Below are 24,278 nucleotides of genomic sequence, written 5' to 3' on the forward strand. Positions count from 1 at the left end.
GTTTCCTAGGAATTTTGCTCAAAACAGTTTACTAAAATGGTTAAGGACCTGCTTGTACAAAAATATTTATAACTGCTCTTTTTGTGGTCACAAAGAATTGGAAACTAAAAGGATGTCCCTCAGTTGGGGAATGGGCAAACAAATTATGGTGTATGTTGTAGACTATTGTGCTATAAGAATGATGAACAGGATGATTTCAGAAAGCTAGAAAGACCTACATGAACTGATGTAGAGTGAAATAAGATGATCCAGGAAAGCATTGTACACAGTAACAGCAATACTGTGGAATGATCAGATGTGATAGATTTTGCTACTATCAGCAATACAATGAGCCAGAACAATTCTGAGAAATTCTGACAAAGAATGCTATCCACCTCCAGGGAAAGAACTGTTGGAGGAGGAATGCAAGTGAAACCATATGATTTTTCAATTGTTTATTTGGGTATGTTTTGGGGTTATGGTTTTATAAGATCATTCACTTACAAATATGAATAATATAAAAATATATTTTGCATGATAATACATGCATGACCCAGACTGAATTGCTTGCCAACTTGAAGAGAGGGGGTAAGGGAAGAAAGGGAGACAATTTGGATCATATTATCTTAGAAAATGTATGTGGAAATTTATTATATGTAATTGGTAATAAATAAATATTTAAATTTTTTTAAAAGTCAGTCTACTACTTCCTTTCTCATCTTCTGGTAGTCAAAATAGTAACTAATAACTTGGTTCTTTCATTCCTTTCTGGTTGCTTGAGAGTCCCTGCTAGAAGTAGGACAGGTACATAGTTGCAGCCCACTTCCAATCTTCCTTAAGAAATAATGAGATATCAACTTTTATTGTTGAGATCATTGTTAAGAATTATCATTTCACTCTATAAGAATATTTTTTGGGGGCAGCTAGGTAGCTCAGTGGATTGAGAGCCAGGACTAGAGACGGGAGGTCCTAGGTTCAAATCCGGCCTCAGCCACTTCCTAGCTGTGTGACCCTGGGCAAGTCACTTGACCCCCATTGCCTACCCTTACCACTCTTCTGCCTTGGAGCCAATACACAGTATTGACTCCAAGACGGAAGGTAAGGGTTTTATAAAAAAAAAAAAGAATATTTTTTGATAAATGTGAATGTTTGTACTAAACTGAATTTTTCCTTCCCTCAAATTCATATATTTGATAGTCCTCATTAAAAAAATTAAGCCAATGTGTTGTTGTTCAGTCCTTTAGTCTTGTCCTTAATGACCCCATGGCCCTTCTGTCCTCCACTCTCTCTTAAAGTGTGTCCAAATTCCCATTTGTTATTTCCATGACACCATTTCATCATTTGATGTCTCCTTGTTTTACCTTCAATCTTTCCCATAATCAGGGTTTTTTCCCAAACATTCCTATATTATTATTGGCCAAAGTATTTAAACTTCAGCTTCAGTATTTGACTTTGAAGTGAATAATCTGAATTAATTTCTTTAAGTTTGTTTAGAAGGGTCCAAACTGCCAAAAATTCTATTGGCTATTGCCAATTGTAAAGATTAAAATTTAGGGGAGACTGAGGCAGGTAGAAATTAGTTTCTCTCTGCAAGGAGTATTATATTTTTTAGAGGTTTATTAAGGATTAAGGATTAAAGAAAATGCAGGATAAGGAAAACGTGCCTAGGCCAGAGGCCTAGACAAGACCTCACCTACATTATAGAAAGAGCCACATCTGCTCTAAAACAGAAGTCCAAAAGAAGAGAACTCAAAAGCCTTTGCAATCAGCTTAAGTCCCTTCTCGATCTTGCCCACCTCAGAATTCCGTGAGATTACAAAGCATTTTGGGGAAGTGGAGCAAGGACTTGTAGGGATTGAAGTCCAGAGTTCAAATCTTAATTTTACATTTCTCCGTTTGATCCTCTGGGAAGAAGTCCTTCCCCAAAGGATCATAAAAACACAACCAATTTAAAGATTACAATAATTTGAGGATAAGAAGAAAAAAAAACAATAATTGCTGAACGCATTGACAAAAAGCCAGTTAGGGGGCGATCCCCTTTGTCATGAAAGTATACATACAAATAAATGTTCAATCAACCACACCCAAAGTTCAATTTTGTGCAACTTGTGCTCTGGAGGCTTCTTCATGGTGGCTTCTCCAACAGTTCAGTTCAGGATTCAGAGAGGTAGCATCTTCTTTACCTAAAATTCTTCTCAAAAGGAATTTAAACTTTGCAATTTAAATAATGATATTTTTTTCATTCCCCCCATTAAGAGGGTGATTGACAAATACAGAATCACTTAGGGATGCATGGCTGAGGTATGAGGTATATGAATCAGTTGGTAAGAGATATTAAAAAGATATCAGAAAAATCCAAAGAAAAAAAGAAAAAACTCTCGAAGAAAATATAGACTATCAAAGTCTTATGTGTAAAAATTCCAAGTAAAAGAAAAATAAATCTATAACAGGTTCTTCTATCAGGGCCCAATCAAAATGATCTAAGCAATGATGCATTTACCCAGTCAATATAGCCAGGACTACAGAAAGGTACCACACTATGAGAGGCAGAAAAGGGACCAGATTATGAGCCAAGGTTGAGATACTCGTCTGTGAGTATTTTCAGAGTGAGTGTGGACACGAGGAAAGCCTATGTCTAGCAATGATAAACACAGTAACCTCGAGTCTTCACACTAGGTTCAAGACCTTTGTATTGGCCTAGGAGTGCATCAATCCATCCTGGATTGGCTTTTCTTTGGCTCCGTGCAATGGTTCTTGTGTGTATATCTTGTCCTGGAATCAGACAGAATCATTAAGCAAAGTCCCATAACTTATTTAAATAATTAGTGGCATCGTTTTTATAGTCGCAAGCTTTTTAGGGCATGCATTAGCAAATGTATTTCAAACTTATAGTGCTAAAAGTCAAAAAGTTTAAAGAAAATCTTAATGCTGGTGACATGTGCTTGAAATATAAAAAAGAGAGAAAAAAACAAATAGTATATTGCACATGCAAGAAAAATATAATAATAAAAGAGCTTTAAAAAAATTCAAAAATATAGCTTATAATCATTGACACTCTGTGTCAGCTAAGAAAATAAAGATTACAAGGCTTTCTCACCAAAAATGAGATCCATTTCCTCTTAATGTATCCATGATCACTGTAAACCTTAAAATTTCACAGACTTATGAATGTTAAAAATTTTACTCCACATTGAGGAATCCTTTTGGAGGATCTCTGATGAGGATCTCTTGGGAAGAATCTCTTGAGAGAGGCTCTGGAGAATGGAAGCTCTTGAAGGACAATCTCTAAGGAGGTCTCGCTGGAGCTCCTCTGAAGGGACTCTGTCCCTCTGGAGGCTCTGGAGAGAGGCCCTTTGGAACAGTCTCTGGCTGGAAGGCTTTTAAGGAGGACTCTGACTGGAACTCTCTTTGGTGAAGTCAGCTGAGATGGAGCTGGCCTGGTGTCACTAGAATCCTTGCTTAGGCAGACCTTGTGGTGAGTGTTAAAAGACTAACTGACTGATCTCTCTCTCTTAATACTCAAGTCTAGGCCATGTTGGCTTAAGGCCCTTCATACTTATTTCCTTTTTCTCTCTTTCTCTCTTTTCTTTAATTCCACATTTGTATTAATTAAAATCTCTATAAAACCCAGCTGACTTGGGTATTTGAATAATTGGGAATATTTCCCTGGCGACCACCTTATATTTGATTTAAAAACCAAAACACTGTAGTGAAACATATTTTCTGTGGTCAAATTTACTCACCCTCTCTTATATCTATCACAATTTATATCTTCCACTATTTTAATCACTACAGTTTAAGACCTCAACCATTTTAAAATCTCACATCACTGTGAGTAGAAGGCAAATGAATTGAACAAGGTTAACAATTTTTCATTTTTTTAAAAATACAGTAGTACAAATATGTAGATATCAATATCCCCAAAATTCTCAATAGCCCAATTAATTACAATAGCAAATAAACACACTTTCATATTTCACATAAGTTGCTGTATGGCATTTTTTAAAACCTATGAATTGATGGACATTTGTCACAATTTTTACAAAAATAGCAATCTTTCAACCTTGGTAATTAAACATATTTTTAAACAAAGTAAAACTCATCTTGGATTAAGAACATAATCAAGAAATCTATATATCATTCTGGTAGAAGTAAAATAGTGAGCTGAAGAGTATAAATAAAGGGATGCTCCTTTTTTGGAGGCTTATAGGGATACAAATGCCCTGAGATTTACTGCCCAACTTCCATTCACATATTTTAAAATGCGGGAAGGTTGGGGGTTATAAAATGTATTTCATTTCAGCTACTAGAATGGGCCTTACCTCGTGGTAGGGACAGGCAAAAATGACCAGAGATTGTTTAAAAAAATTACAAAAATCATATTTAAAAACCCTTAAAATCATTTGAGATATTTAGCACATTAATTTTCCAAAGGTTGTTCTACAATTATAACCAGTTCTGCCTCTATGTGACAATTTAGAAAAGTCAAAATAGAAAAAAGCTGTTTTTTTTCTTATATGGGCTTAATTACAATAATATTTGTTCAATAGTTATAGGGGAAAAGCAAAAGAATTTTAAAACTCAGTACATTCAAAATAAATTCAATCAACCTTCAGTGTAACAGAATAATATTCAATCCAGTAACATATGAACTTAAAATCACAAAGTTGTATCTTAAACAGAACAATCAGGAAATGCAATAGAAATACAGAGATTTTTTTATAAACCATTTGAGTCTGAAATGCCTTAGAATATAGCCTTTAGTCTCTTCAAAGTTCCTTGGATGTGTTTTTTTTTTAATTATTAATTATCCATTTAAATGTCTATTGTCCGAAGGCAGAGTAGTAAGGGCTAGGCAATGGGGTTTAAGAGATCTGCTCACAGCCCCACAGCTGGGAAGTATCTGAGGTCAGATTTTAACCCAGGACCGCATGTCTGTAGGCCTGGCTATCAGTTCGCTGAACCACCCATTTGCCTCCCCAACGTTAAAGTTGAATCTTTGGGCTGAGTCTGCTCCCTGACAGGCAGGTGAAGTCAATGAAATTACCGGGAGAGTCAAAAGGTATCCTTTTAAACAGCCCATTGCTATTAAGTTTCTGTTTGAAAAATCTGTTTCTTCTCCTCTCCCTTTCTCTCTCCCCCTGTGGTCAATACCCCCATCCACGTGGAGGCTTAGCCTAAGGGAAAATTACCCGTTCTCCTTTCCCTCTCGTCTCTCCCCTCCACCCACATGGCCAATACTGTTACCAGCTGGTCGCAATGAGTCCTGAGCGATCTGCTCCAAGGATCTGGGGTGATGAGCTGGCTGGGGTCACGCTCCTGGGTCTGGGGTGCAGAAACAGGCAGGCAGGGCCAGGAGATCTGGTACCAAGTGATTGCAATCTTGGTTGAATCAGGTTTGGATCGGGGGCTGAACACCCACAGGCAAAAGCGGCTGAGCTGGGTGGGGTGGGGTGGGCCGCAAACCCAACAAGTCTGGATCGAGCAGCAGCTTTTCGAGGGTAAAAAAACCTTGGCCAGAGTAATGTGGCTCAAAAAAATTTCTAGGTAGTAGATATTAAAAGTTGGACTAAAGATTAGAAAAGAAATCAGAAGATTGAGTTTTTTCTCCCAAAGTGGTTACGCCAACTGTAAAGATTAAAATTTAGGGGAGACTGAGGCAGGTAGAAATTAGTTTCTCTCTGCAAGGAGTATTATATTTTTTAGAGGTTTATTAAGGATTAAGGATTAAAGAAAATGCAGGATAAGGAAAACGTGCCTAGGCCAGAGGCCTAGACAAGACCTCACCTACATTATAGAAAGAGCCACATCTGCTCCAAAACGGAAGTCCAAAAGAAGAGAGCTCAAAAGCCTTTGCAATCAGCTTAAGTCCCTTCTCGATCTCGCCCACCTCAGAATTCCGTGAGATTACAAAGCATTTTGGGTAAGTGGAGCAAGGATTTGTGGGGATTGAAGTCCAGAGTTCAAATCTCAATTTTACACAATACGATATGCTTAGATTCTTAGATTTAGGATCCCCATTCTCAGTTGTATTCTGACTTTCCCCCCACCTCTGTGAGAGGTAAAGCAGAGTCCAACTCTATTCTGACCCTAATGCCTACTAATCTCTATCAAGGCATCACCTTTCCTACCATTACACCCCAAAATCCTAGGGCCTGGAGTAAAAGAACTGAGCTCAAATCTTAGTCTCAAGTCTCAGATTATTATTAGCTGTGTGATTTCAGGCAAGTCACTTCTATTTTCCTCAACTTTAAAATGGAGATAATATAGCATCTATGGACTTAAACACTATATCCAGTGACTTGTCAATTCTGTAAACTTTTCCTGGTGACCTAGGATGACAAAAATTTGTATAGTCTACTTTATTCAAGTAAACCTGCCCATCCTACTAATATAAATCATGCTGCTAATACAGGTTTTTCGGTAATGGAATGGCTGGTCCCAGGCTCTTAACATTGTGGAGAAACCATCTTACTTCTAGCTAACTTTGTGGTTAGAAGACCTCACTATCTTCCACCTCCCCCTTGCCAGAATTCAGTAACAATTCTTGGGGCTCAGTTATTCCACTCATCCTTTTAGACTCATGATAGAAGAAGGTAAAATGACTCATAAAAGGTGAACTTCACAAGGCCATGACCCCTGTCTTCCCTAAATTCTCTTTCCACTGGAGTTTAGCATAGTGTTCTGCACATAACAATCACTGAAATATTGGCCTGGACAACTAGCTGGTTTTGAGGCCCAGTTCAATGACTATGTGACCCTGGGAACAGTATTTAATCACTCTAAGAGGTTTCTTCACTAATAAAATGGAGATAATTGTAATTGTATTATCCATCTCAAAGGCTCTTGTGAAAAATAAATGGGATAATGTAGCAAAGCATTTTTAATAGCATATTTTTTAAACTGGATATATAATTTCATCAATATGGGGAGCTTCTCTTGCATTGACAGAGGGAACTCCTTGCATCAATACAGATTAGCTCCTACTCTGTAACTTAGAACCTTGGGGCATTGCAATGAAAGGTTAAGTGACTTCCCCAGGATTACATAGTCAACCTGCACGGGGCTTAAATCTATCTCTTTCTGACTCCAAAGTGGGATTATGTAACCATTATGCCAAACTGTTTCTCCTTGTATTTAAAGTGCTAGAGGGTAGCTAGATGGCTCAGTGGATATAGTGAGCCAGGCCCAGAGATAGGAGGTCCTGAGTTCGAAAACTTCATAGCTATGTGACCCTGGGCAAGTCACTGAAACTCCAATTGCCTAGCCCTTACCACTCTTCTGCCTTGGAACCAATACAATATTGTTTCCAAGACAGAAGGTAAGGGTTTAAAAATAATAAATAAAAAATAAAGTGCTAAACAATATCATAATTCTTTTCTATTAAAACTTAGAGCAACTCCTGCTCTGTTTTATTTTTAATCTGCCAGTAACTAGATTAATTGTAGTCTCTCTAAGTAGAAGTCTGCATACAGACCTACTTTTCCCCAAATAACCAGCTCAAATCATCCCCTGAGATGTGTGAAGATTGGATTTAGCTATTTCCTGTTTGTAACAGTGAAGATACTTAGTTTAACAAAATCAGGAATGTCTTGGGAACTCTAAATTACTACACCCTACTTAGACCATACTTTAGGGGAAGATAAAGTTGTAATCTCCTGATTGAACAATGAAGGTACTTAGTTCTCACCTTATAAGGAAGCTAGAACTTTAAGCTAAGTCTGTTTTTAGATCTTAATACAAAAAGGTGTTAAGTAACTATAAAGGTTAAATTAATTACAAAAAGATCAAGGAACTCACAAAAGGTGAACTTAACAAAGAAGTGTTAGGTAACTCTAAAGATATAATCAAATCAAAGAAGATGGGAACTAAAAGTATGGGCAGTCCTGGAGAAAAGACTTTGATACAATTGGTAGATGTGAAAATTTAGAGGAAGAGGGTGAAAGTTCTATATATTTGGGATTTTTGCTCTCTCCGGCACCTTATTGACAGTGGAGACTTAGCTGAGAGCAGCATGTTGAGCCTTCTAGCATCTTAGCATGGCAACAAGATATTTGTCCGGTTTGGTGGTGAGTTTGTGTTTGAGTTTCTTCCTTTACTTTTCCAACTTTATCCCCTTAGAAGCCTCTAATCTTCTTCAGAAACCTAGAGGCAGGAATTCTAAACTCACCCTGGAACAGGCCAGGCAGGAGGAATCCTATATCCTCTTCCCCCCTTCTCCTTAAATTCCTTCCCTCTATATTAATTAAATTACCATAAATTTCCAGAATGATTTGGGTTTTTTATTTGGGATTTTCCCCAGCAACCAATTAAACCTAGATTTTAAGTCACAACCCTAAAATTATCTTGACAGTCTGGCAACCACGAAGGTTATGACCAGGACCCTCAAATTTCTGTGAAATCTCTTTTTCTTTCTTCTTTCTTTCTTTCTTTCTTTCTTCTTTCTTTCTTTCCTTCTTTCTTTTTCTTTCTTGCTTTCTTGATTCCTTCCTTCCTTCCTTCCTTCCTTCCTTCCTTTCTTTCTTTCTTTCTTTCTTTCTTTCTTTCTTTCTTTCTTTCTTTCTTTCTTACTCAAATCAGTCTTTTAAACAGTTTGAAACAGCTGCGAGAGCAGGTGAGTATAAAACATTTTTATTTCTCTTGTTTCTCCTTAATTTGAATTGAACACAGCTGTTTTGTTTTGTTTTGTTTTGTTTTTTTAACCAAAAAGCAGCAGGACTAGGGAAGCTGTTTTTCTTTTCCTCAGGGAACAAACAACTTTAGGAAACCTTCACTAACAATAGTGCCTGAATTACTCTTAATTAGGAGTGAGGGAGACCTGGAGAGAGTTTTGGCCTTGTCCTGCTCCCCACATGTTTTGTAAAGCCAGCTAGGAAAATAATTACAAAAACTATATATTAAAATGAATACTACATTCTTTGACATTTATATGGTGGTTGAAGAATTAGGAAAATTGAGGAATTCAAGATACCTCCAATTTTTTATGATATTAGGTAATTTCATTTTTGTACTCCTCAGTACTGTGTTAAGAGATGCTAACATTAAAAATTATTTTAAGCTAAAATACAAGAAATTATGCAAAAATCTGAAGACAAAACACAGAAAAACATAGAAAAAATGAGGCTAAAATACAGGAGAACGTGCAAGCCCAATTGGAAAATGTAAAATGCTTCTTACAGGATCAATTGGCAAACATCCACCTCACCAAAAACAGGTCTGAACCTGACAGACATCTTTCTGAACCTCTAAATGAGGAAATTCCCTTCCCTGAAATGGATATGGAAAATAACTTTCCTATAGCTCAGCTAACAGATTTGTTCTCTCATGGTCTACAAATCTTGGCTGAACTTAATCCCTAAGACCCTTCTCCTGAAATCCCAGTTTCTCCTGTTCTTTTTCCTACCCAAAAACCAATTCCAGCCCCAAGGAAATCTCATCCTTCTAAAAAAATTTGACTTAGTCAAACTGACCAACAGGTACCAAATTCAATTAGAGGCCTGTTTTGTCTAAGAGAAGTACCTGAAATAGGACAGAATGGGGATGTGGTGACTTTAAGGCACAATATAGCAGTTACTCCCCAAGAAATAAATGAATTTACACGAAATATTCACACATATGAACAAGATCCCTTTCTGGTAAAAAAGATGACAGATATATTTTTTCAATATAATCCATCTTACAAAGACATTGAGAACTTGCTACAGGCTTTTAAAACTGAATGTAAGAAAAATAAAATAATTGCTTATGTCAAAAAAACCTTGGGGCCAAATGCAATACACTGTCCATCTCAGGATCCTGAATGGGACTATAAGAACTCTGAGGATTATCTACAACTATACCATTGTAGAGAGGCCATCTTAACAGCAATAAGAGAGTGTGCAGACAGTACAGATAAGTGGACAGAATTTGAAAGAATTAAACAAAATGAGGAAGAGACACCCTCCAGATTCATGGACAGAATAACTGAGTTTGGGGGTAGATACCTGGATTTTGACATATCTAAAGAAAATTGCATAAGACAAGTTAGAAAGGATTTTGTCAATAACTCTTGCAAAGTGATTAGGGATTATTTTAGACACATTGCCCAAGATGGCCAGAGATGGACCTTGAAGAATTGCAGAAAACAGCTCGATAGCAAAGGGAAACAAAGAAAAGGAGGAAGAAAATAATAATCTCATGGAGGAAATGAAGAAAGAATTGAGATATTTAAAAGATATGATTACTAAACTGAACAGTGGGCATGATACTCAACCAATGACTCTTGGCCCTCTCCAGGAATCTAATTATCAATCCATTATCTGCCAATTCTGTGAGAAGAAGGGGCACAGAATGCTGGAGTGTAGAACTTTACTCAAGGCACTCAGAAGGAATCTGCCTTTTAATAACAACTACAGAAGTGATAATTATAGAAATAACTATAATAATCATAATGGAAACCACAACTTTAGGAATGATAACTATAGGAATAGATATTGGGGAAATGATAACTCAAGCCAAATGACTACACAACAATATAACTTGAGTGCTGCTCGTCCAAAAAATACTCGAGGTGCTAATGTCCCTCAGGGGGGTGCCCTTCAGGGGGTTGCCCAAGGAACTTCCCAAATACAATAAAGGTATCCGGGGGTAGCTGGGGAATAGGAATCAGAGGACACAACCTTCGATTTTCCAGACCCTGATGTCCTACTACCCGTTGATCCTATCCACTGCTCCCCCTATACTAATGAACCCCATGTTACCTTAAAGGTGGGTAACACCTATTATGATTGTCTTTTAGACACTGGAGCTTCCATGTCTGTATTAAAGAGTACACCTGATTTACTTTGTTATTCCGTTGGCTCAGAGAGTGTAATGGGAGTGTCAGGAATACTTCAAAGAGTTAAAATCTTCCCCCTAGAATGGTGTCTGTAGGACCCCTAGAGGTACAACATTCCTTCCTTTTGATGCCTAACTCTAACCCTTTAAGTTTGCTGGGGAGGGACCTTCTATGCAAACTCAGAGCCACAATAACTTGCTCCCCAGATGGTTCCTTATTATTGGAAATACCTGAGGAATCTTTAAATTTACTCCCTGTAATTCTCTCAGAGAGTCAGGAGGGGAAAGAGCATCCCATCTTTGTAATACCTAAAAATATACCGAAGTCTCTTTGGGCCACATTTTCTTCCGATGTAGGCTTACTTAAGTTGGCTGTTCCTGTGCAGATAAAAACTAAATATAGCCCACCTCCTTCCATTCCTTAGTATCCCCTCTCAAAAGAGGCAATTGGGGGTACTACTCCAGTAATAAGATCATTAATTGACTAGGGAATAATAATCCCTTGTAAATCTGAATACAACACGCCTCCTGCCCATTAAAAAACCAAAAAGGTGACCCGATGGCAAGCACCTCCTTAGATTCATAGAGGATCAGAGGGCTGTGAACAACCACATTATAAAGAGACACTCTGTAGTTTCCAACATACATACAATTATTTCTTCTATTACTAGCACAGCTACATACTTTACAGTAGTGGACTTGTGCTCAGCTTTTTTTTTCCATACCCATACATGAGAACTCCAGGTATATCTTTGCTTTCACCTGGAAGGGCTCTAAGGACACATGGAGTCATCTGCCCCAAGGTTATGTGGAAAGCCCGAGTTTATTTGCACAAATTTTGAGGCAAGACACAGATAATATAACATTTAAAAATAGTAAATTAATCAAATACATAGATGATCTACTCTCGGCTTCAACAGATGCAGAAACATGTCAAAAAGATAATAAACATCTTCTTTGGGAATGGCACAAAAGAGGACATATGATTTCGAAGAATAAATGGTGTCTCCCTAAAGTAGAATATTTGGGATTCGTTCTGACTGCGGGTGCCCGCTCTATTTCTCCCAAACAAATTGAAAATATTCAAAATTTAAGCACTCCTACCACTAAGAAACAGTTGAGAGCAATTTTAGGAGCAACAGGGTTTTGTAGACAATGGATTCCTTGCTATAGGGAAATTACTAAACCCCTTATAGCACTAACAAGGGATTTGGGCCCTGAAACCCTCAAATTAGAGCCAGAACACTTGTCAGCTCTATCAGATCTAAAACAGGCTATCCTGTCTGCCCCTGCACTAGGCATCCAAGATTACAACAAGCCATTTACTTTGTATGTACGTGAGTGAAGAGGGGCAGCTTCAGGTGTTTTAACTCAGACTTTGGGGCATTCTCAGTGCCCAATTGCTTATTATTCTGCCCAACTGGATCCAGTAACATTAGGAGCACCACCATGCCTTAAAGGATTATCTGCTACAGCCTTACTAGTGACAAAAATTGTTGATCTAGTATTAGGTTGCCCATTAACAATTATGTTCCCACATGAGGTAGAAGCATTGTTGCTAAGGCATAGATTCTTGGATCTGCGAATTACAAGGTATGAAATAACTTTGTTAAATAGTGAAAACATTACCTTGAAATGCTGTACAACCCTTAACCTTGCCACCTTACTTCCAGATTTACCAACTTAAGGAGAACCATTACACAGTTGTGAAACACTAGTGTCCATGGCAAAAAAGCCTCGAGATAATCTCTTGGACACTCCCTTAGACAATCCAGATCTGGTCTTATTTACTGATGGTTCCTTTTATGAGGGATGGCATACGCTATACTGGAGCTGCTGTAGTCACAGAATTTTCCACTGAGTGGTCAGCTTCACTGCCCTCTGATATTAGTGCTCAAGGGACAGAATTCATAGCTCTGAAACATGCCTGTATAATTGCCAAGGATAAAAAGGCAACAATTTATAAGAATTCTAGATATGCTTTTGGCATTTGTCACTCAGCTGGGATTCTATGGCTCCAGACAGGATTTTTAACCTCAGCTGGAAAATCTATAGCTAATGCAGAAATTATTAATGAAGTTCTTTCTGCTCTCCAGCTGCCTGAAGCCCTAGCTGTAGTTCATTGCTCTGCCCATGCAGGTGGCTCTGACCCTGTCTCTAGAGGAAATGACTGAGCAGATGCCACTGCAAAACTAGCAGCCATAGGAGGGCCTGAATTAATTTTAACTTTAACAACCACTGATGACTTAAATTAATCACTTTCCTATAATGAAAAGGAAGTGAAAAATGGAAGCAAAAATTCAAAGCAAAGTAGATTAATGGAGTATGGGTGTCATCTGAAGGAAAACCCTTGCTCCCTAGAAGTTTCTATCACCAAATTTGCCAATCTATTCATAAAAATGGTCACTTTGGCACCCAGGGCATTGTGGACTCTGTTAAGAGAGTATGGATAGCCCCTGGTATAACTACTATAGCCATTAAAGTGTATACAGTCTGCTCTACCTGGCAAGCATATAACCAACATGCCTTTCTTGGAAATGAGATATTTTGAGCATCTACAGATAGATTTCATAACAATGCCAAAGGCTGGACATTATAAATTTTGTCTAGTCATAGTAGATCAACTGACCAGATGGCTGGAAGCATTTCCTGTGACCCGAGTCACAGCAGCTTTTGTTGCTAAGGTGCTTTTAAAAGAAATTATTCCTTGCTTTGGCCTGCCAGTATGTATTGATTCAGATAGAGGAAGTCATTTTACTGATTCTGTCCTAAATCAGATATCTTTTTGATATATTATATTTTTGCTTGGGGATAACTCCCAAATTCCATGTTCCATATCATCCCCAGAGCTCAGGTCAGGTTGAGAGAATGAACAAAGAACTTAAAACTATGATTGGCAAATTATGCACTGAGACCCATTTAAAATGGCCTGAAATTCTCCCTCTGACCCTATTTTATCTTAGAAGCAGGCCCAGAGGAGACCTACACATCTCACCATTTGAGATGCTTTTTGGACATCTACCTATACAAGCTAAACCTTTTCCCTCTGCATTTATATCACTATTAGGGGGAGATACTACTATTGCTTCCTACATACAGGAATTACAGCACAAACTGTGTGAACTCCATGAATCTGGAGTTGAAGTATAAGCCGGACCACTAGACTTTTCACTTCATGACCTGAACCCAGGAGACAAGGTGTATATTAAGAATTTCCAGCATACTGGAGCAACTCAGCCTTCCTGGGAAGAGTCATTCCAAATATTGTTAACTACTCCAACATCTATAAAGATTGGAGAGAAGGACTCTTGGATTCATTGCTTACATGTAAAGAGAGCATCCTCTGTTGAGATTGATTGACTATATCCTATCATATGTATTGGAGATAATAATCCATTGTCAAGTAATTCTTAACTTCTGTCTTAGTATCAATTCTAAGACAGAACTGGGGCAATAGCTAGGCAAACACTCTCTCCACTCTGCTACCTAGCTGCCCCTTTCATCTTTCTTAATTCATAGTAACAGACATAGTAAAAATGGGGAACTGAACTTGAGAGAACAGAACAAGACTTTGGTTATTCCCTTTGAACAAGTCTGGACAGCCATATTGGCTTTTGTTCCCCTTCTAGTCTTCTAGGGTATCTGAATAAATCTCCAGTAGAAAAGGGGGCACCTTAAGGAACCCTGCATACTGCCTATTAACTTAGTTTTTAAATGTAATGTTATCTAGGTTTTAATGTATTTTTATTTCATTTCTTAACTGTTTTCAAATATTTCTCTGATTCTGGACATACTTGGGAGTGTTGCAGGGTACATTGTCGTTGGGTGTTTGATATCTCTGCTCCAGAATATTCAGTACACAGATAGTAATACCATGCAAACAGAACAGAGCAAAAGGAGTAGCTGTATCCACTAAGTGAAAAGCATTTGCTTACTGCCCTCACACATTTTCTTCAGCATTTACATTTGTGTAACAATTAGGAGTAGCATCTAAAATATGCCAAAAAAGAAAGTTGCCTTCATAAATGGAAAACATATGTCTGCTCTGACTGATAAGATGACCTTGGGAAATTTTCTCGACCTTTGTACTTCAATTCTATATCCACAAAACATAGTAGTAATAACTATTTGATTCTCAATGATGCTGATGGATTTAAAGTTTGCAACAAAAGTGAACTTTTAGTTAACAATTAAAATTTAATTAAAAATTAATTTTGCTTTAGTATTGCTATCACTCAACCTTATCTATAATTTTTTAAAGTTTGTAAATTTTTTTAACTTAGAATCAAAAGGGCCTCCAATAGTCCTTTCTAGGTCATAGAGTTTTATGATCCTTGTTTTGCAAATGAAAAAACTAATAGCAATTATTATTATTATGATGATGACAAGAGTATAGTGCTCTAAGGTTTGTAAAATTCTTTATATATATTATCCAACTGAGACTAAAATAAGTTAAGTGATTCACTCAAGACTTACATAAAAACTAAGTGATGCAGTGGATGAAATATATGGCCTGGAGTTGGGAAGAACTGAGTTCAAATTGGATTTCAGAAACTTATTAACTGTGTGCCCCCTAGGCAAGTCACTTAAGCTATGTTTGTTTTTAGTTTCTTTATCTCTAAAATGGGAACAATAATAGCACCTATCTCCTGGAGTTGTAAAAATCAAATGAGATAAAAATTATACTTTGAATAGTGCCTGGCACATAAAAGTACTTTGTACGTGTTAGATATTCTTATTATCATTATTATTAATTAAGGGCACAGACTAAAATAGACTTCAGGTCTCTCCTTATACCACTAGTCTAATTTCTCATGGCAATTTAATTTTATATTCCCTATCAAGAAATTTAGTAAAATCACTTTGGTCTGTAGTTCCTAAACCTAAATAAAGTACTACAACTTGAATGAAATTTTAAAATATTAAATATTTTAGAACTCTGTTTTAGATATTATTCCATGTTCATACTATATAACATTTCAAGATCATTTGTGAATTTTATTATGTTGACCATTTTAGATAAATTCAATTATTTTGAAATATTCATATTTTCTATAGATGTGTTTTCTTAGTCACTTAGGGTATAGGAAAAGCATTTTGATATGTAATGCTTGATGTTTTTAAAGTGCCAGAGGGCTAAGGAAAGATTTTAATGTAAAGTTAATGATTACAGAGCAGCTTCAGAGTCTAAAACATTTAAAAATATTTGATCTCACACAATCACTCTAGGGCACTTCTTGAGAAATGAGCAAAAATAGCAGAGGACTATTTATACAGTTAGATACTCTTTATACAGTTCTTAGCTTCATATTCTTCCATCTTTTCTGAAGATGAACACATTGAATCTCTTTTAACAAACTGAGAAAGAGTCAGTTGGATAAAAATTAAAACTCACAATACATTAACTTAGAAAAACTAAGTTATTTAATTGGGTAAGTTTATGCTTTAAAACATTGTCACCTTAAGAAAATATAGTTTATAATAATAAGGAATTGGTGGTTCTAAATAGAAGGTCAGACTAGATATTTTAAATTTTATTACTGAGACCTTTTAAAGAGGCTTTGATAATAAATAATATTTTGAAACTTGGATGGCTCTGTGATCTCATAGAAGGGGGAAGTCCCATCTATGGTACAGACCATAAGACAGCCAGCCAGGTTTTTTCATCCTAAACTATATGATCTTGTTCATTTCCTCTTATAAATACTCTACCAGGACAAAACCTATCCCGCATGTTGGAGACCTTCTTCTAAATTTTTTGACATTGAATGGCTAGTAGTGGAATTACAGATTATCCTCTGTCTTATAAGACAGTCCTACATCTTTCTCTGGTCACATAAATCTGAAGAAATCCTTCATGTTCCTTCTTCTTTGTAATCTTTCATTGCTAATGTGTTTCAGGATACTCACCATATACCATGTATATCTTTATTGGCCTTTTTTAAAAAGCCCTTGTTTTCTGTCTTAGAATCAACTTAGAATCAACACAGAGGGCAAGAGCTAGGCAAATGGGGTTAAGTAACTTGTCTATAGTCACAAACCTAGGAAGTGTCTGATATCAGATTTGAACCCAGGTTGTCCTAGCTCCATACCTGGTACTCTATCCACTGTGCTACTGTGACAGAGGCTGGCACTAGGGGAAAAGTACCAGACTGAAGAGTGTGTGGATCTGATCACCTCGACAGGGAAGGGACTCCAGAAGGCTGGAATTTTGAGAAGAAAGTTCCCTCTGAAGAGCAGTTGGTCTCTCAGTCTGGAGAAGCTGAAGAGAGAGGAGGTGAATAAGATATTCTCCTGAGGGTTACCCACCTTTTTCCTGCTTGTGACTGGAAACCCTTGCCCCCAACATTTTCAATTGAAAAGACTATTGAGGAGAGACCTAAGAAAGGCATTTTGAATCTCTGTCAGACTTTACCTCAGCTCCTGGTGCCCTGAGTCTGAACTGTGGCCAATGGGCCAAACCCAGGGTCAGTCAACCTGACTATCTCTTAGGGGACTCAGGCTGCCAAAGCCTGACTTCCCTCCAAACTCGAGGAGGGAGGAAAAAGGGATTGAGCTAGAGAAAGGGACCCCCTTTTCCCCACTTTACTTTCCCATTCTTTCCCTGTTAGTTATTCCTTTATATTACCCTGATTGAGTTAATTGATATTAAAGTAGTTATCTTTTCCCCAAGCTTTGAATCAAGTGTAAGTGAACAGCTTCAAGGGGGAGAGACATCTTCTTAAGAAGAAATAGTTAAGTCTCTAGTGGTGGAGGGGGGATAAGAGGGGTGGACAAGAGCAAATATGGGAGAGCAGCCATAGTTAAGGAGGGAAGGCAGAAGGGGGGAAATTCAAACCCCCTCTCCTCTCTCCGAGACAACCCTAAACATCAGCTGTCTCTCTCTTAGATCCTGTTTCCTTTACCCCACAAACCATTCCTCCATTACACTACCTTTTAATCACTCTTTGAGTTGCCTCTGATTTTTAATTCCTCAGAGACTATCATGTTCCCTCACTTATAGCCAAACATTACCAGAAGAATTTTGAAGGGGGGGGGGCAAATCCAGATCTGTAATTTCTTTGACCCACATTAGGAAACTCCCATTATAAATATAGGTTAATACTTGCTCTTCCACTTAAAGTCTCAGGCAGTTGTTTAAGGCATTAAGAGGTGAATTTCTTAATTATGGCAGCATAGCCAGTAGGTGTCAGAGGGAAGTCTTTTTTTTTTTTAAATAAAACATTTTAACATTAATTTATTATTTTTTTTTAAATATATTTTATTTGATCATTTCCAAGCATTATTCGTTAAAGACATAGATCATTTTCTTTTCCTCCCCCCCACCCCCCATAGCCGACGCGTAAGTCCACTGGGCATTAGATGTTTTCTTTATTTGAACCCATTGCTTTGTTGATAGTATTTGCATTAGAGTGTTCATTTAGAGTCTATCCTCTGTCATGTCCCCTCAACCTCTGTATTCAGGCAGTTGCTTTTTCTCGGTGTTTCCACTCCCATAGTTTATCCTTTGCTTATGAATGGTGTTTTTTTCTCCTGGATCCCTGCAAGTTGTTCAGGGACATTACACCGCCACTAATGGAGAAGTCCATTACGTTCGATTATACCACAGTGTATTAGTCTCTGTGTACAATGTTCTCCTGGTTCTGCTCCTCTCGCTCTGCATCACTTCCTGGAGGTTGTTTCAGTCTCCATGGAACTTCTCCACTTTATTATTCCTTTTAGCACAATAGTATTCCATCACCAACATATACCACAGTTTGTTCAGCCATTCCCCAATTGATGGGCATCCCCTCGTTTTCCAGTTTTGGGCCACCACAAAGAGCGCAGCTATGAATATTTTTGTACAAGTCTTTTTGTCCATTATCTCTTTGGGGTACAGACCCAGCAGTGCTATGGCTGGGTCAAAGGGTAGATATTCTTTTGTCGCCCTTTGGGCATAGTTCCAAATTGCCCTCCAGAATGGTTGGATCAATTCACAACTCCACCAGCAATGAATTAATGTCCCTACTTTGCCACATCCCCTCCAGCATTCATTACTTTCCTTTGCTGTAATGTTAGCCAATCTGCTAGGTGTGAGGTGATACCTCAGAGTTGTTTTGATTTGCATCTCTCTGATTATAAGAGATGTAGAGCACTTCTTCATGTGCTTGTTAATAGTTTTGATTTCTTTATCTGAGAACTGCCTATCCATTTCCCTTGCCCATTTATCAATTGGAGAATGGCTTGATTTTTTATACAATTGATTTAGCTCATTATAAATATGAGTAATTAAACCTTTGTCAGAGGTTTCTATGAAGATTTTTTCCCAATTTGTTGTTTCCCTTCTGATTTTAGTTATATTGGTTTTGTTTGTACAAAAGCTTTTTAGTTTGATGTAGTCAAAATTATTTATTTTACATTTTGTGATTCTTTCTATATCTTGCTTGGTTTTAAAGCCTTTCCCCTCCCAAAGGTCTGACATGTATACTATTCTGTGTTTACCCAATTTACTTATGGTTTCCTTCTTTATGTTTAAGTCACTCACCCATTTTGAATTTATCTTGGTGTAGGGTGTGAGGTGTTGATCTATTCCTAGTCTCTCCCACACTGTCTTCCAATTTTCCCAGCAGTTTTTATCGAATAGTGGATTTTTGTCCCAAAAGCTGGGATCTTTGGGTTTATCGTATATTGTCTTGCTGAGGTCGCTTTCCCCCAGTCTATTCCACTGATCTTCCTTTCTGTTTCTTAGCCAGTACCAAATTGTTTTGATGACTGCTGCTTTGTAATATAGTTTTAGGTCAGGGACTGCAAGGCCCCCATCGTATGTGTTTTTTTTCATTATTTCCCTGGATATCCTTGATCTTTTGTTCTTCCAAATGAACTTTGTTATGGTTTTTTCTAAATCAGTGAAGAAGTATTTTGGTAGTTCAATGGGTATGGAAACTAAATAGATAAATAAGTTTGGGTAGGATGGTCATTTTTATTATATTGGCTCGTCCTATCCATGAGCAGTTAATGTTTTTCCATTTGTTCAGGTCTAGTTTTAGTTGTGTGGCGAGTGTTTTGTAGTTGTGTTCATATAGTTCCTGTGTTTGTCTTGGGAGATAGATTCCTAGGTATTTTATTTTGTCTAAGGTGATTTTGAATGGGATTTCTCTTTCTAGTTCTTGCTGCTGAGCTGTGTTGGAGATATATAGAAAAGCTGATGATTTATGTGGGTTTATTTTGTATCCTGCAACAGAGGGAAGTCTTGAACCCAGGTCTTGCTGACTCCAAAGCAAGTTCTCTTCCCATTATGTAATACTACCTCTCACCAGAAGAATATTGATGTGTCAGGGAAACGCTTGTGCTGCTTGCATCAACATTGCAGAGCTTCTTAAATGAGATCCAGAATTGCTTACAAGAGTCTAGCCTAACTCTTCATGTAGGGGGTGGAAATGGATAAAGAATGCTGGATAATATGACAAAAAATAAAAATGATAAATATTGCAGGGAATGTGGGAAAATTGAGACACTAATGCCATGTTGGTAGATGTTAGAGCAATTTGAAACCAAGCTGAAAGGGTCTTAAAACTATGCATACCCTTTGACCCAGAAATACCATGATTAGGTCTGTATCCCAAAGACATTGACAATAGGAGGAAAGCACCTACTTGTACAAAAATATTTATAGCAGCCCTTTTTTTGATAGCAAAGAACTTGAAATTGATAGGATGTCCATTGATTAGGGAATGACTGAACAAGTTGTGGTATATGATTGTAATGCAATACTCTTGTGTCATAAGAAATTATGAAGATTTTTTCCAACCCTCCCCGCATCCCCCCACCAAAAAAAAAAAAACTGGGAAGACATATGAAGAGATGCAAAATGAATGAGCAGAACAAGAAGCATCTTGTATGTGGTACAGCAATAGTGTACAATGATCAACTGGAATGACTCAACAATTATTAACAATTTAAGGATCCAGGACAGCTCTAGTGGACTCATGAGAAAAAAGGCTATTCACCACCATAGAAGGAACTGATGGAGACTGAATGTAGATTGAAGCATACTATTCTTCATTGTATTTCCTCCATGAATTCTTCTCTAGTATAATGAGTCTCTTATTTCACAATAAGCAGTATAATACAAGTACAACCTATATCATAGTGCCTGCCATCTTGAGGAAGGGGGAGGGTTACATAGAAGAGAGGCAGAGAGCATGGATCACCAAATGTCAAAAAAATTGATAAAAATTGTTTTGATATGTAATCTGGAAAAAATTCTAATCAAATTAATTTTTTTAAGGAATGCCCTATTACCCAACTATGTAAGCTGCTGGTCCATCAGTATATATATATATATATTCATATATATATATATATATATATATATATATATGGAATAGATTAAAGATGGACAATGAGCTGGACCCACAATGGAAGAGAAAGACAAAAATAGTATAAACTGACTGGCTTTGGAAATCACACAATACTAATCTGCAAACAGAAATATCTTATGGATGAACTATTAAATTAGACCCCTTGCCATATGAAAAATCATGTGACATTATAAATGTCCAGGTCTAAATCTAATCCAGATAATGCATTTTGCTGTGGCAAAATTCCCTTTTCAGCTTTAACTGGGAAGAATATATTTATTTCATACACTAAAATTCTATGTATTTTATGTACTTTATACATCTTCCACAGAAGTGGAAAAGGGGAATTGAGGGACAGGTTAGCAATCAGTTAAGGTAACTTAAAAATAACTCACATTTATGTGGTGCTTTACAGTTTGCAAAGTGATTTTCTCACAACATCCCTGTGAGGTAGATAAAACAAGTATTAGGAGGAAACTAAGTTCCTGCAGTTAGAATAGTTCAAGACTAGAAATACTCTATATGTTTGACTAGACTATATTAATGTTGTATTTTTTAAAACCTTTTTTATTATTAATTTTCAGATTTTTATATTTTTTTAGTCTAATAAAAGACAATCTTCCTACATTGTAGATAATTATATGGAATGAGGAACTGGAATATATACAGAGAACCTTTTATGGTGTTTCTCTTCATGGGAGAGACTAGATAGCCTCCTTCCAGGAGAGTCATGGCAAACTATAATGGAAGCACCTTATCTCTAGGGACTGTGGAGCGTGTTCAGACATTCTGTTCCTGGTTCAGGTCTACTAATTCATGGAGGACATCTGTCTATTTGATTGGACTCAGTTGCAGAACCAGAAATGCAAAGACCTTCAAAAAGTTTTATATTAGTTTCAGCCAGTCTCTTTGGCTGTTCTCTCAAGGGATCTCTAGTCTTCATTTGGCTTGGTGGCTGATGGCATCCAGCGATAGATAGTAGTATATGAATGGAGGTCTTGGGCCTTTTCCTTTTTCAGGCTGATGAGTGGTTCTGTTAAAATAGGAAGGTTTTTTTGGTTTTGTTTTTGTTTTTTGTTTTTTTGCTGCTTCAGCATTTTTGTTCTTTCATCCTAAGTAAAAGAGACTCAGCTTGGAGGCTCCAACCTTGTAAATCTTAAAAGGTCTGAATAAGCTTCCAATAATCTATGGTAACAGGTGTCTCAACCTATGGTGGGTTTTGCATCCAGCTCCCAGCATCCATTCCCCAAAAGTAAGGAGTGATACTCAACTGAGAGCTTTGGGGCCCACCCTAGCAATGGCTGATGAGGCAATGAACTTGATGAGGCCAAAACTATATAGGAACTGTGCTAAGTCTGAGCCCATCCTCCCCAGAGACTGAGCTGATATTATGAAGAATGTACCCTCAAGGTGCTTTAATGTTTTCAAAGTGCTTTATAAATATTATCTCATTTGATCTTCACAACAACTCTGGAAGGTAGGTGCTATTATTATCCTCATTTTATCCTCATAAAAATGCAAAAACTGAGGCACAAAGAGGTTCCATTATTTGCCCGAGGTCACATAACTACCAAGTGTTTGTAGTTGATTTTGAATTCAGATCTTCCCAGTTCCAGGTACAATACTCTGCCCACTGTGCCACTAGGCTGTCTCAAACATCTTCAAAGTAAATATTTCTTCATTAAAAGATCATTAAATTTATGTAGATAAATGGAACTGGAATGCTAGTTATTCACTGGCTAAAAGTGAAGGGGATACAACTTGTAGAGGCTAAAGCCAAAAATATTGGAGAAAAGATACCCTAAACCTCAGAGTTTCCCCTTGAATCCTTAGGGGCAGGGATAGCCTGCTTAGCTCTAGGAGAATTGAGCTCAGAGTGGAACAATCTTGTTACATAGAATTTGGTAGGACCAATGTTAAGTTGAAATTATTCTGAGACCCTTCTCCTCAGATACTGAGATCATACAGAAGAAAGTAAGCCTCTGAGATGTTGGAGAAATGTTTATACTTTTGTTTTTGCAATATATTCAAAGTCAATATCTCTTTTTAAAAGCCAGTTGATGTTTACTTAAATGGAGCTAGGGTGCTAGTTACTGGTGGCAAAAAGTGGAAGAAACACAACTTTTGGAGCTTGAGTGAATAGTCCTAGAAAAACACACTAGAAAAGTCCCCCTAGGACCCTGAAGAGAAAATATAGCTGGCATGACTGGAATAGCGACCCAGAGAACAATTGCTATAAATGCATTACCCTAATAGTCTTTTTTTAAAGAGAGAATATTAATTTTCTTAAGTCTGCTTGATAGTTTAAAAATTCTGTGAAGATAAGAAAAGGGTAATGAAAATATTTAAGGCAAAAGAATTATCCTTAAAAAATTTACAACTCAAAATGAAACTTTCAGCTAACATTCTACCAAAGCAAATAAAATAAAATATAGAAAGCCTACATAACTCTTAAAATGTTTGTAAATATTGGCTGTAGAGTAATTAGTAAAATTAGAAGTACTGCATCATTTCCAAAGGAAATCTATACAATTTACATAACTATCTTCCTGCTGAATTTACCTATAAAGTAATGTTTCATATATAGTCAGATTTTATAAACATTTACCATTTTATGACAAAAAAGGAGACAGTTAATCTCTCTTGAAAATGAGAATTATGCAGACAAAAATGTACTTGCCTCAGTTTTTTCATCTAGCAAAAGTAAGAATGAAACAGGGGGAAATTGGAGACTAAAACATGTTAATAAATTTAGGATATCTAAGGAAAACATTCATAAGTCACATTACCTAGATAAAAAGCAATAATAAGTGATGGCTGCAGTCAAATCACTAGTACACATGGAAAAGGAGGATACAAAAGAAGGCAACCCCTGTGTCTAGATTGAGGGCTAAGATCACAGAAAGATCAAAGTTATACCAAGAAATCTACTTGTCAAACACTAAATCTCAGTAACTGTAGACATTTGAGTTGTTTCATCGCTATAGCAAAGACGAGATCCACATAGTAAAGGAAAAATGAATTTAAGAAAGGTTGGGAAAAAAAAACTTATTAGCTACACATGTCCTACTTGAAAAATCTAATAAAGTATATATATATATATATATATATATATATATCCATTTGAAATAATTACATGTATAG

The 24,278-nt window shown here is 37.0% G+C and overlaps 1 protein-coding gene across 9 annotated transcripts in view; it reads right to left on the minus strand.

Annotated features, from left to right (window-relative positions):
• Positions 1–24,278, minus strand: part of CCDC148 (coiled-coil domain containing 148) — a 371,756-nt gene that overhangs the window by 281,101 nt on the left and 66,377 nt on the right. For 6 of the 9 annotated variants that reach the window (XM_056793901.1, XM_056793902.1, XM_056793903.1 and 3 more), the window contains one exon: positions 21,530–21,577. The exons of 2 other annotated variants lie outside the window; for them this stretch is intronic. The gene's annotated coding sequence lies outside the window, so the exon portion shown is untranslated. Of the gene's footprint in view, positions 1–16,886; positions 17,033–21,529; positions 21,578–24,278 lie in introns of those variants that run through there. One more of the 9 variants, XM_056793905.1, reaches the window with a different exon arrangement.

Source organism: Monodelphis domestica, chromosome 4, assembly GCF_027887165.1.
Source record: "Monodelphis domestica isolate mMonDom1 chromosome 4, mMonDom1.pri, whole genome shotgun sequence".
Taxonomy (NCBI): Eukaryota; Metazoa; Chordata; class Mammalia; order Didelphimorphia; family Didelphidae; genus Monodelphis; species Monodelphis domestica.